This window comes from Somniosus microcephalus, chromosome 6 (genome assembly GCF_052327205.1).
Source record: "Somniosus microcephalus isolate GS21.2 chromosome 6, FLI_Smic_1.0, whole genome shotgun sequence".
Taxonomy (NCBI): domain Eukaryota; kingdom Metazoa; phylum Chordata; class Chondrichthyes; order Squaliformes; family Somniosidae; genus Somniosus; species Somniosus microcephalus.
The window spans coordinates 29,358,985-29,373,039 of NC_140992.1; the positions used below are offsets into that span (position 1 = coordinate 29,358,985).

The window sequence follows — 14,055 nt, forward strand, 5'->3', positions numbered from 1 at the left end:
AATCCCCTGTACGATTGGTCAACCATCACGTCACTCAACACTAATGAGCGGAATGTTGTAGTTTTTGAAACTTTTTTGTATACTGTCTGAACAATTTTTGTCTGACCAAAAAGTAAATATGCCTATTAGACTCCCCTAATGATAAGCTTTCTTTCGATATAACATGTGTGTAGGTACGCTCTATAACTTTTGATTGTATAGCCGGACAGACAGACAAACAGACAGAGAGACAAACCACTTTATATATACTAGCAGGGAGCCCCGCGTTGCAGGGCAATTTTGGGGCTGGTGGATGTGTGGGCTGGGAGCCTGGGACTGGATTTGGGTTGTCGGCAGTTTCCAGGGCTTTTTTGGGCCTGGTGGATGTGTGGGCCGGGAGCCTGGGACTGGATTTGGGCTGTTGGCAGTTGGAGAAGCCTAGGGCCCATTTTGCACTGTTTTTTAACCTAAATATTTCTAGCTTTAATACCTTCAAAGATGGAAAGTTAAAGTACTTATAAAACATTTTTGGTAAATCTTATTATTTTTTTAAAAAGAAACTGACCTGGATTAGCAAAGTTGTTAGCTGCCCTGGCTGCTGTATAATGGCTGACAGATCGCTGAGATGAAAACGATTAGTCCCGCCCACACACACACCGATTGGTCAACCATCAGGTGACTGAACTGTAGGATTGGTCAATCATCACGGCAGAGGATTGGTCGACCTTGACGTCAGTCAATGCTAATGAGTGGAATTTTGAAGGTTTTTTGTATAATGTGCGAACAATTTTTGTCCGACCAAAAAGTAAATACGCTTATGACCGTTCCGGAATCGTAAGCTTTCTTTCGACGTAACACGCGTGTAGGTACGCTCTATAACTTTCGATTGTATAGCCGGACAGACAGAAGGACAGAAGTACCGCTTTATATATAGAGACTAGCTGAAGTGCCCGGCGGTGCCGAGGGATTTTTGAGGGCATGTTGTTGTTGGAAGAGAGAGAGAGAGCGACTGGGGGGAAGAGAGAGAGCGACTGGGGGGGAAGAGAGAGAGCGACTGGGGGGGAAGAGAGAGAGCGACTGGGGGGGGAAGAGAGAGAGCGACTGGGGGGGGGAAGAGAGAGAGCGACTGGGGGGGGGGGGAAGAGAGAGAGCGACTGGGGGGGGAAGAGAGAGAGCGACTGGGGGGGAAGAGATGAGAGCAACTGGGGGGGGGGAAGAGAGAGAGCAACTGGGGGGGGGAAGAGAGGAGAGCGACTGGGGGGGGAAGAGAGAGAGCGACTGGGGGGGAAGAGAGAGAGCGACTGGGGGGGAAGAGAGAGAGCGACTGGGGGGGGGAAGAGAGAGAGCGACTGGGGGGGGAAGAGAGAGAGCGACGGGGGGGGGAAGAGAGAGAGCGACGGGGGGGGGAAGAGAGAGAGCGACTGGGGGGGGAAGAGAGAGAGCGACTGGGGGGGGGAAGAGAGAGCGACTGGGGGGGAAGAGAGAGAGCGACTGGGGGGGAAGAGAGAGAGCGACTGGGGGGGAAGAGAGAGAGCGACTGGGGGGAAGAGAGAGAGCGACTGGGGGGGAAGAGAGAGGCGACTGGGGGGGAAGAGAGAGAGCGACTGGGGGGGGAAGAGAGAGAGCGACTGGGGGGAAGAAGAGAGCGACTGGGGGAAGAGAGAGAGCGACTGGGGGGGAAGAGAGAGAGCGACTGGGGGGGAAGAGAGAGAGCGACCTGGGGGGAAGAGAGAGAGCGACTGGGGGGGGAGAGAGAGAGCGACTGGGGGGGAAGATGAGAGCGACTGGGGGGAAGAGAGAGAGCGACTGGGGGGAAGAGAGAGAGCGACTGGGGGGGAAGAGAGAGAGCGACTGGGGGGGAAGAGAGAGAGCGACTGGGGGGGAAGAGAGAGAGCGACTGGGGGGGAAGAGAGAGAGCGACTGGGGGGGAAGAGAGAGAGCGACTGGGGGGAGAGAGAGAGCGACTGGGGGGAAGAGAGAGAGCGACTGGGGGGGAAGAGAGAGAGCGACTGGGGGGAAGAGAGAGAGCGACTGGGGGGAAGAGAGAGAGCGACTGGGGGGGAAGAGAGAGAGCGACTGGGGGGGGAAGAGAGAGCGACTGGGGGGGAAGAGAGAGCGACTGGGGGGGGAAGAGAGAGAGCGACTGGGGAAGAGCGCGACTGGGGGAAGAGAGCGAGCGACTGGGGGGGAAGAGAGAGCGTGACTGGGGGGAAGAGAGAGCGACTGGGGGGGGGAGGGAGTAAGGGGGAGGGGGCGAGCCAGCATACCCGCTCCCCTCTGCCAGTGTTGAGAGTTGCGCTTGGAGAAGGCTAGGCCCCGGGGCCTGGGGCACCCGCACTGACATGGCCCAGCCTAGCGCAGCGCCCCGGTCAGCCCGAGCTCCGGAGCCGCCGTTCGGCCACAGGCCACAAAGCACCCTAGGCCAGCGTCGGCAATGGCTCCGCGGAGCTCCGTGCCGCCCCACGCACTGACATGGCCCAGCCGAGCACAGTGCCCCGTCAGCCCGAGCACCGCCCTCCCTTCCCCGAGCCTCGCCCCTACCCAGGCCGAGCCTGAGGTGGCTTGAGACGGCCGATTGCGGCTGGCCAGGCCCGGTTGCCGAGGTAACCCTCTCCGCTCCCCCTTCCCGCTACCCCCTTCCCCTCCCCTCCCAAGCCCCGCCCCCCTCTAGCTTCCCTCTGCCCGCGCTCTGTGGGCCCTGTGTGGAGGTGCGCCGTGCAGCGCGAGCGCGAATCAAACGCGAGCAACTTGGTGAGCCCGGCCAGCCTTTACCAAGATGGCTGGCTGCTGGTTCGTAATCGGGCCCAGCGGGACGGCCGGTGCATAGCTCGGGCATGGCTGGCAAGGAGAGGCCCCGGCTTCAAGGCCTGAGGCCTGCAGGCAGCAGACCTGGAGAAATCAAACAGATAATGGACTCATTTATTACACACAAATTATATAATGAGTTAGTTGGGTTCTTAAGTACCAAATTTGTGGTGGATAAAATGCCCTCCACACACAGATAAACTGGGGGGAAAAAATCAAGGGACGAATCAAGATGGCGGTAGCTCAGCTCGGGTCAGAATGATTAGGCCCGCCCACACACGCAATGTGACGCACCAATTGGTCAACCATCAGGTCACTGAACTGTAGGATTGGTCAATCGTCACGTCACTCAACTGTAGGATGGCCCGCCCGCACACGCAAGGAACCCGCCCCCGTGACGCAGCGATTGGTCGACCGTCGGGTCGCTCGACCGTACGATTTGTCGACCTTCACATCACTCGATGCTAATGAGCGGATAATGAGCGGAATTTTGAATAATGAGCAGAATGTTGAACGTTTTTTGGATACTGTGAGCGCAATTTTTGTCCGACGGAAAAGTAAATTCGCTTATGACCGTTCCGGAATCGTAAGCTTTCTTTTGATGTAACGCACATGTAGGTACGCTCTATAACTTTGAGAGTGTATAGCCGGACAGACAGACAGATGGAAGGACAGACAGACAGAAGTACCGCTTTAAATATAGACTAGCTGGGGGAGCCCAGCTTTGCCAGGGCTGTTTTGGGCCGGGCGGTTTAAATCGAGTCCCAGGCTTTGGGGCCTCTCTGTGTCCCTCTGTGAATCTGGTGCCGGGCAACATTTTAAATCGAGTCCCAGGCTTTTGGGCCCTGTCTCTGGCTGTTTTGGGCCAGGCAGTTTAAATCGAGTCCCAGGCTTTGGGGCCTCTCTGTGTCCCTCTGTGAATCTGCTGCCGGGCAACATTTTAAATCAAGTCCAGGCTTTTGGGCCCTGTCTCTGTGTCCCTCTCTCAATCTGCTGCCGGGCAACATTTCTACCTTTTAATACCTTGAAAGATGAAAGTGAAAGTACTTATAAAATGTTTTTGGTAAATCTTTTAAAAATAACATAAGAGATACTAACGTTTTCGAAGCTGCATCAGCAGATTTTGAGCTGGAAGTAAATGGTGTTTTTAGCTTGAGGCAATGGCTGCCACATCCCTGAGATGAAAACGATTAGTCCCGCCCACACACACACACCGATTGGCCAACCATCAGGGGACTGTACTGTAGGATTGGTCAATCGTGACGGCACAGGATTGGTCGAACCTTGACGTCAGTCAATCAATGCTAAGTAGCAGATAATGAGTTTAATTTTGAAGGTTTTTTGCATAAGGCGCGAACAATTTGCGTCCGACCGAAAAGTAAATATGCTTATGACCGTCCCGGAAGCGTAAGCTTTCTTCGGAGGTAACGCGCGCGTAGGTACGCTCTATAACTTTCGAGCGCACAGCCGGACAGACGCACACGTGAGGACAGACAGACAGAAGGACAAACAGATAGACAGACAGATCGATTCCTTTATATATATAGATAGATAGATATAGATAGATAGATGTAACCTGCAGTGTTACGACCAAGAACTGGAAAGTGGGATTAGGCTGGATAGCTCTTTTTCGGCCAGCACAGACACGATGGGCCAAATGGCCTCCTTCTGTGCTGTGAACTTCTATGATTCTATGAATCTATTCTCAGGTTCCCATCCCCCTGCCAAGCTGGGTTAAATTGATAATAAGGAAATGGTAGTCTTGTTAAATGAATACATTGGGCTGGATTTTCATTGGGCCATGGAGGCGGGATTGGAGGCGTGTGGGGGGTTAAAATTGCATAAACTGGCGGGCGGACCCAACCCCGCCTCCATCCCACCTCCAAGCAATTTAAAATAATTTTTGTGTCTAGTGGTCCCGTCTCCGTCCCACCTCCAAGAGGCGGGATAGGCCGTTAAGGCCCTTAACAAGCACTAAACTGGCTCTATAATGCCATTTTGAAAGGCCTTTGCGATTTTATCCCTTTTCCCACATGAAACACGCCTGTTCTGAAACACGACGGTGAAACCTAGCGGGAGCACAGTTGGATTGCTGACTATCAGCTGCAGGTCAACCATTAAAGAGGAGATTTGATCAGCCATCATTTGCAGGTGGCAGGACTTTGTAGTCTCAGGTCTGGGGGAACTTTTAGAAGGCATAACCACAGCTGTGGAAGTTTGGAGCCTGACACCCATCTCCAGTGTGACCTCCTGGGAAACCCCCCTCGCCACCTTCACTGAGCGCTTCCTCAACTGAGGCATATACCAGAAGCATGGGAACCATTTATTTCCTTTCCTCCTGGACATCAGATTCGGACAAAGACCAGCCGCGGCACCAACAGAACCATGAACAACAGCACCACCAACAGCAGCAGCAACAGCAGGTGCGCCAAGCTGCTGCTCACCCACCTGAAGCTGCACAGGCCAGAAGGCACCAGGCCAGAAGGCGCCAGCACGCGACCACATTGCTGCCCGGGATGCAAGGAACGCACTCATCTTGGCCAGATTTGCTTAGCCTAGCCAATCAAGCACTTTTGCCTCGCAGCTTCTTACCTGAGCATCGACAATGGTCAAGGACCAGCGGATTCCTAGCAATTTGACCACCATACTGACAATTGCAAGTAATCCTAAGCCCTCAATGTGAAAGTCCCATTCGCAAAATGACACACGCCACAACTACAGCAGTAGCCATCAGATTTTTTATTTACATTATACATCTGATGGCTTTTTCACAGAAAACATCAAATTTCACCCAAGTGACTACCCTTGTGACTATTTGTGCAGTATCTTTCTCTTACGCGTGCTCCTACGTGATGCTTCCCCTGTGGCTTCAGCAGATGTGGAGGCCCCTTGCTCACTTTCCTGCTGCTCCTGTCTCGACACCTTTGGCGGACGTCCTCTGGGGTTGCGAACCTGTGAGGGCTCGTCAACAGTCCGCTGCTCCTGCAGCTGTGCAGGGGGTGAGACGCCGATCTCAGTTGGGTGTGAACTCTGGTGGGGATCTTACTGAGGGCTCTGTAGTGGCATGGAAGTGTGAGCGCTTGGAGAGGAGCCCCCACTTCCTTGATGTCTGTCAGCAACTTCCCTGATGTCTGTCACCAACTTCCCTCTCATGGGTCAGGTCCCCCTCAGCGCTTGCAAGTGGCTTGAGAACACCTTGCTGCACATCAGGGGGGATCATGGGGACCCGTATCTGCACTGGCAGCCCTACTCAGAAGGACTCCCATGAAGGTTTGGTTTCTCTGTTCAATAGATGACCATCGCTTCTCCAGAGATGTCATTCTATTCTGAACACTCACCATGTTTTCTGCACTCTGGTGACTTATCACCTCCATGGAGGTTGTCATCCTTTCCATGGTGATGTGTTCATGCACCAATGACTGCACAAAGGCTCTGCTCATGTTCACTATGGACTCCTCCATTCGCTCCACACTCGCAGCGACCCTGGAGACAAAACCTGCCAGAGTCTCCTGCATCTGTTCCTGGAGTTCCAGCACCGCTGATCTTATGAATGGACCCAGAGGTAGAGGGTCGACATGCAGCTGAGCCGAGCTGGCAGAGTCCTGCGCCCTCTGACGAGGACTCTCCAATGCTGTCCCTGTCTCCACAATCTGCTGATGCTCACTTGTGAGCTGTGATACACCAGGTGACAACAATATATGTTCCGAAGGTCCCACCGAGGTGTGAGTGTCTGCGCTGGTGCTGGGTGCACTGAATTCTGCTGACGCTGCGCCCTCAGAGGTTGCAGCTTCCTCTGAGGAGTCTTGAGGCTCATGCTCTTCCCCCTGGCTAGTGGGAACGGGTGCTTGCGATGGTCCTGTGGGGGAGGAAAGGAAAGAGTCAGAGATGTGATGCCAAGGTTACATGCACATTGCATATTGCAGATGATCATAAGTCCATCTGTTAGAGCTTCAGAATCATTGTCAGCGACTCATGCAATGTCAATGAGAGAGATGGAAAACTATTCTGTCACCAGCTTGCTGTGATGCACCCGTCTGTCCGTCTCCCACTTGCGCATCTTCCTTCCTCCACTCCTACGATCTCCAGGACCGCCTCCTCCCAGGGGGTGAGGTGGGGTACTGAGGGTGGCGCTCCTCCTGTCCTCGCTCTTTCTCGCTTATTGTGAGCTCTCTTTCCCTGCAATGAGGGAGACAAGTGGAGGTTAAGTGAGAATGAAGGAGTGAGTGTAGAGATTCCATAGTATAGATACTTAGGAGACAAAGTTGGAGTGAGGTGGCAAGACCAAGGGCCCTCCCTGTGTGTTGTCAGTTGTTTTCCTAGTCAAATAGTTAGGTGAATGTGACTATAGAGAGAGAGGGAATGGGTAAGGGTGCATGGATGTCAGTGTCAAGTGAGATGTGGAGGAAGAGATTGCTAAAGCTGAGTGCTGGTGAGGAAAGGCAATGGGGATCAGATTGAGGGTGATGGGAAATTCATACTCACTTTTCCAGTGCGCAGAAAGTCATGAAATCTCTTCCTGCACTGAATCCAGGTTCTGCGGGTTACTGATAATGAGTTGACCTCCTCTGCCACTTGCAGCCACACAGCCTTGGTCTGCTGGGGAGGCTTCTTCCTCCCTGAAGAATGGAAGAGCACCTCTTTATGAGCTCTTGCTCCCTCAACTAAAGCCTGCAGGGCAATGTCGTCAAACCTTGGAGCAGATCTAGGTCTTTCACTGGCCATTCTGCCTCCAGGTCCCTGTAGCATGAAAGGCCAAAAGGTTGGCAGTCTGCAGAAGAAGCAAAGCTTGTTGTAGACCTTAAATGCAGCAGCATGCGTCATCGGAGGTGACTTTCAGACTGAAAAACTCATTTGCCATGGGTTCCCACACACTGGAAATCAATTGGCCAATTAAGTTAAAATCGCATCAATCTCCCACCTCGATTTAGATTCGTGTGGATAACACGAAATGCGGATTACACAACCCCAACCCACCCCTGAATTAAAATCCAGCCCATTGCATCTGTTTTCACAATAGAGGAAGAGGACCAAATACCAGCGGTACTACAGAACCTAAAAGTAAGTCAAGGGGATGAACTTATTGAACTTAATATAAGTAAGAAAATGGTAATGGAGAAAATAATGGGACTTAAGATGGACAGATTTCTAGGACTTGATGGTTTCCAACCTAGTGTATTAAAAGAAACAGATGGGAAAATTGCAGATGTGTTAATTATAATTTTCCAAAGCTTTAGATTAGGGAATTGTGTGTTTGGATGGGAAAATTAAAAATGTCACTTCATTGTTTAAGTAAGGAGGGAGGGAGAAGCCAGGAAACTAAAGACCTGTCCGTTTAACGTCACTCATTCCTTCATTGTCAATGGGCCAAAATTCTGGAACTACCTGTTTAACAGCATTGTGGGAGTACCTTCATCACATGGACTGTTGTGGTTCAAGAAGTAGGTCCACTACCACCCTCTCAAGGGCAACTAAGGATGGGCAATAAATGCTGGCTTTGTCAATAATGCCCACATCGCAAGAAAGAATTTAAAAAAAACTTGTAGGGAAGTTACTGGAAACTTATCGTCAGAGACAGAGGGGGCGATTTTCCCATTGGAGGCGGGTTTCAGTTTGGGTGGGTTCCAAACCCGCCTCCACTGTGAGGTGGGAAAATTTGCAATTTTCCCCTAATTGGCCAGTTAATTTCAGAGGTGTGGGTTCCCCTGGGCCAATTAGTCTTTTGGGACTGAAACTCGCCTCTGCTGATGTCACTTATCCAGCTTCATTTAAGGACTGCTTGCTGCCTTGGCTTATTCCACTGGTTTTTGGTCGATGCTGCACCACCTCCAAACTTTTATTTCACTGAAGAATGGCCAGCTCCAAGGCAAGGGCCTCCCCGAGGTTCTCAGATGAGGGGTATCCTGGTTGAGGGGGCGAGAGCTAGCGGGGAGATGCTCTTCCCCTCATCTGGGAGGAAGAGGCCTCCCAAAGAAACGAAGGCTGTGTGGTCCAGCTGGCAAGGGATATAACATCCAGATCTGTGTGCAGCAGGACATGGCTGCAGTGCCGTAAAAGGTTCAATGACCTTGTAAGATCAGGCAAAGTGAGTATACCTTCAGCTTGACCCTCCTTCTGCTCCCCTTCTCTCATCACCAGCACTCTGCATTGTCAACCTCCTCCTCCACATCCCGCTTTACCCTTACAACCCTTGCACCCTTCACCATCCCTCTCACTCCATGAACCCAATCACTTCACTATTTGACTATGCTGCCCTCACACTTCCTTTCAATGTTATGCAATGACAACGACTAACAACGCACAGGGAGGGCCCTTGGACATGGAACCTCACTCCATCTTTGTCTCCTTCTAAGCATCTATGCTCTGGACTCTCTACACTCACTCCATCATTCTCACATGAACTCCACTTGTCTCCCTCACTGCAGGAAAAGAGAGCCCACAATAGAAGGGAAAGGGCGAAGACAGGAGGAGCGCCACCTTCCCTAGCCCTTCTCACCCAGGCTGAAGAGGCAGCCCTGGACATCGCCGGCGTGGAGGTGGAAGTGGGGGACGGACAGACGGGCGATGCAGACCAAGCTGGTGACAGAATAGTTTTGCATCTCTCTCATTTACACTGAGTGACTGAAATGGCTGCTGGTGTACATTATTAGAATGCCACTTGAGCATCTGCACTATTGCATGTGCATACCACACTTCCGTGAAATGTCTAACCCATGCCTTTACTCCCCCACAGGACTATCCACAGAGCCCTCCCCCCACTGTCGACGAGGAAGAGGCTGAGCAGCAAGACTCCTCAGGAGAACCTGCAACCTCTGAGGACGCAGCATCAGCAGATGTAAGCGCACCCAGCACCAGTGCAGATACGCACACCTCGGTGGGCCCTTCGGGACATAGAGTAGTGTTGTCAGCGTGTGTATCACATCTCACAGGTGAGCATCAGCAGGTGGTGGAGACAGGGACAGCAGTGGAGAGTTCTCATCGGAGGTCGCAGGACTCTCCTAGCCTTGCTCCGCTGCATGTGGATCCTGTGCCTCTGGGTCCATCCAGAAGGCGAGCGGTGCTGGAACTCCAGGAGCAGGTGCAGGAGTCTCTGACAGGTTTTCTCTCCAGGGTCACTGCAAGTATGGAGAGGATGGAGGAGTCCAACTCTAACATGAGCAGTGCCTTTGTGGAGGCAATGGCGCATCGACGCACCACCACGGAAAGGATGGCTACCTCCATGGTTACGATGACTACCTCTCTGGAAAGGGTGTCTATGGTAGAGGAGAGGATGGCTACGGTGATGGAGGACCTAATTCGCCAGAGTAGGACTGTCAATGCAGATACTGGTCCCCATGGCCCCCCTGATGTGCAGCAAGGTGCTCTCAAGCCACTTGTAAGCGCTGAGGTGTACCTGACCCATGAGAGGTGGCAGAGAACAAGGAAGTGGTGGCTCCTCTCCAAGCGTTCACACTTACATGCCACTACGTAGCCCTCAGTCAGAGCCCCATCAGAGTCCGCACCCAACTGAGATGGGCGTCTCAGCCCCTGCACTGCCACAGGATGAGCAGATGTTTGGTGAGCCCTCACATGCTCGGAAACTCAGAGGACGCCCGCCAAAGGTGTCGAAGCAGGAGCAGCATGAAAGTGAACCACAGGGGGAGCATACGTAATAGAAAAATAAAGCACCATTAGTCACAGGGGTAGGCACTTGGGTGATTGTGTCTGTTTATTGATGAAATGCCATCCCTGTGTGAATGTATTAAAATTAGGTGATGGCAAACTGTTGGCGTGATGGCATCTGTTATTTTGGATTAAGCAGCTCCACATTGCGGGCTCCGTAACACTTGCGTGGTCAGGTTGGTGGTCAGAGTGAAAGGAGGCCAGAGAGTCATGTCCATTGTCTATCATGTGTTAAGAAGGAGCCAAGCACATTTGCCACAATGGGCAACCTATACGAATCTGGCCAGGATGAGTGCATCCCTTGCATCACGGGCAGCCATGTGCTCGCATGCTGCCGCTGCTGCTGGTAGATGTGCCGCCGCTCGGTCCGCCGCATCCTCATCTGAGGAGGCTATGAACTGAGCCACTTGCTCATCAGGAAGCTGCAAGCCACGATGTTGTGCCATGTTGTGCAGTGTACAGCAGACCACTACCATTCTGGAGACCTTGGCTGCTAAATACTGCAGGGCTCCACCTGATCTGTCAAGGCATCGGAATCGCATCTTCAGCAATCCAATGGTTTGCTCGATGATGGACCTGGTCAAAATGTGGCTGGCGTTGTAGTGCTCCTCAGCCTCGTTAGCTGGCCTCCTGATCGGCGTCATTAGCCACTTCTTCAGGGGGTAGCCCTTGTCACCAAGGAGCCATCTGTTAAGTTGGTCTGGCGGATTGAAGAGCGGAGGAACACTAGAGTTCCACAGGATGAATGAATCATGGCAACTACCACAGAACTTGGCGCAAAAATGCAAAATCTCCTCCTTGTGGTTACACACCAGCTGTATGTTGAGGGAGTGGAAGCCCTTGCAGTTGACAAAGATAGCTGGGTTGTGATGGGGTGCCATAAGGGCCACGTGTGCAGTCTATGACGCCCTGTACCATTGGCAAGCCTGCCATATTTGCAAAGCCAACTGAACGCGCAGTTACACTTGCTTGATCACTTGAGAAGTGGATGTAATTGTGTGCCTTTGTGAAATGGGCATCGGTAACCTGCGTGATGCAACTGTGGGCGGCCAACTGGGAGATGCTGCTGATGATCCCTGGAAGGAGCCTGAGGCAAAAAAGTTGAGTGTGGTGGTGACTTTGACAGCCACTGGTAAGGGATGTCCACTCACTCCTCTGGGCTCCAGGTGTTGGTGCAGCAGTGCGCAGATGTCCCCAACAACCTCTCGTGAAATTTTCAGCCTCCTTTGGCACTGCTGCTCACTCATGTTGAGGTAGCTCATCCTCTTGTCTGTAAACCCTGAGAGGGGGGTATCTCCTGCAGTGACGTGCTGCCATGCACTGGCGCCTTCTGCCCTGTGCAGCATCAGGTGGGTGAGCAGGAGGTTGGCGCTCCTGCTGCTGAGCTGCCTGGCTCTGCTGCTGCCGTGGCTGCTCCTCATCCGAATCGGAGGTCCATGATGAAAGGAAATAAATGGTCCCCATTCTGCTGGCAGATACCTCCGTTGGGGAAGTGCTCAGTCCAAGCGGGGAGAGGGTTTTCCAAGGAGGTCCCACAGTTGAGAGATAGAAGCTGCAGCACCTCCGACTTTGGTAGGCCTGCTAAAAGTGCTGAAAGACCCGTGGAACAAAAGTTCTGCCACCTGCAACTGCTCCCTGATGAAAGCTCTGTTTTAATGGTGGAGCTGCAGCTGTGAGGAGGGTCGTGCAACACATGCAAAATGTGGCAAAATAATAAAGGCCTTTCAAAATAGGATTATAGAGTCCCTTAATGACTATTTAAGCGTCTTAACTACCTGTCCCGACTGATGGAGGCAGGACCAAATCGCACCCATCAAATCCGCCTCCGGCAAAATTGTGCGGAGGCGGGTTCCGAACCCGTGCTCATTTTTTGCGATTTTCCCAACTCGGGGCTGGGAAAATTGCGGCCAGAGTAACTGAACACTGGAACAAGTATGAGCTGATCAAAGAGAGCTAGCATGGATTTGTGAAAGGTAGATCATGCCTGACTAAACTAGTTGAATTTTTTGTGGGGGTGACTAACATAGTGGGCAGGGGAGTGTCTATGGAGGTTGTCTATATGGACTTCCAGAAGGCATTTGATAATATTCCGCACAAAAGGTTATTGGCAAAAATAAAATTGCATGGAATTGGGGGTAACCTTGTGATATGGGTTGGGAGGGACTTAGGAGATAGAGACTATGGATGAAGAGAATGTACTCTGATTAGCAGGATGTGACAAGTGGTGTTCCCCAGGGATCTGTACTGGGGCCTCAGCTTTTTACCAGGGAGTTGTAGATCCAAGTTTGCAGATTACACTAAATTAAGAGGCATAGTAAGTTGTGTAGATGGGAGCAGGAAGTTGCAAAGGGACATAGACACATTAAGTGAGTGGGCAAAACTGTGGCAGATTGAGTTCAGTGTGGGGAAGTGTGACGTTAGCTGTTTTGGATCCGAGAAAGAAAAATGGGACTATTTTCTTAATGGCAAGAGACTAGAAACAGAGGAGGAGGAAAGGGATGTGGGTGTCCAAGTACACAAATCACTAAAAGCTAGTGCACAGATACAAAAAGTAGTCAAAAAGGCTAATGGCTTTTTATGTCAAGGGGACTGGAATACAAGGGGAGCTGGTTATGCTTCAGTTGTACAGAGCACTGCGTTCAGTTTTAGGCACCACACCTCAGGAAGGATATATTGGCCTTGGAGATGGTACAGCGCAGATTCACCAGGGATTAAAGAGTTAAATTATGAGGTCAGGTTCCATAAACTTGGCTTGTATTCCCTTGAGTTGAGAAGGTTGAACGATGATCTAATTGAGGTGCTTAAAATGATTAAAGGATTCACTGGGGTAGATACAGAGAAGCCATTTCCTTTTGTTTTGGGAACGCAGACAAATCTTAAAATTAGAGATAGGCCATTCGGGAGTGAAAGCAGGAAGTACGTTTTCCACACAAAGGGTAGCGGAATTTTGGAGTTCTCTCCCCAAAAGGCTGTGGATGCTGGGTCAATTGAAATTTTCAAGACTTTGAGATTGTCAGATTTTTATTAGGCAAGGATATGGATCAAAGATGGGTAAATGGATTTGAGGTACATATTAACGATGATCTAATTGATTGGTGAAACAGGCTCAAAGAGCTGAATGGCCTACTCCAGTTCCTATGGGGAAGGAGTGGTCACCCTGGCGGGGGCAGGTGGGGAAGGATTGAGGTCCAGACAAGAGTGCGGTGGTCGATATCACCGACTGTTCCACCGCATTTTCCAATTTCAGGCAAGGATAATGAAGGAAAATTGTGTGAATTAAAACAGTAAATTATGGCACGATATGTATAATTAAAAATAATGGATGAATTAGATCAGAGGATGGGAAATGGAAGATTGATTTGCAAACACTGTAAATGCTGCCACTGATTTAAATTCTTGAATTTACAATGTTCACTTCATAGTGAAATACGTCTCTAAATGATAGTATTTAAGCAATTTTTTACATCTTAATGCTGATATGAAAAAGAGGTTTTGTTACTAACACCCTCCATTATATCAGTGACTCTAGCATACAAAAGAGTATTTTAATGGGAAAGAATAACATTATGCAATATTAATGATATTGTTGCAGATGGACACAATGGAAAGCAC

General features: G+C 51.1%; 1 protein-coding gene across 1 annotated transcript in view; it reads right to left on the bottom strand.

Annotated features, from left to right (window-relative positions):
* The window catches only part of grk7a (G protein-coupled receptor kinase 7a), a 35,875-nt gene that overhangs the window by 6,657 nt on the left and 15,163 nt on the right, over positions 1 to 14,055 (bottom strand). The window lies entirely within an intron of this gene.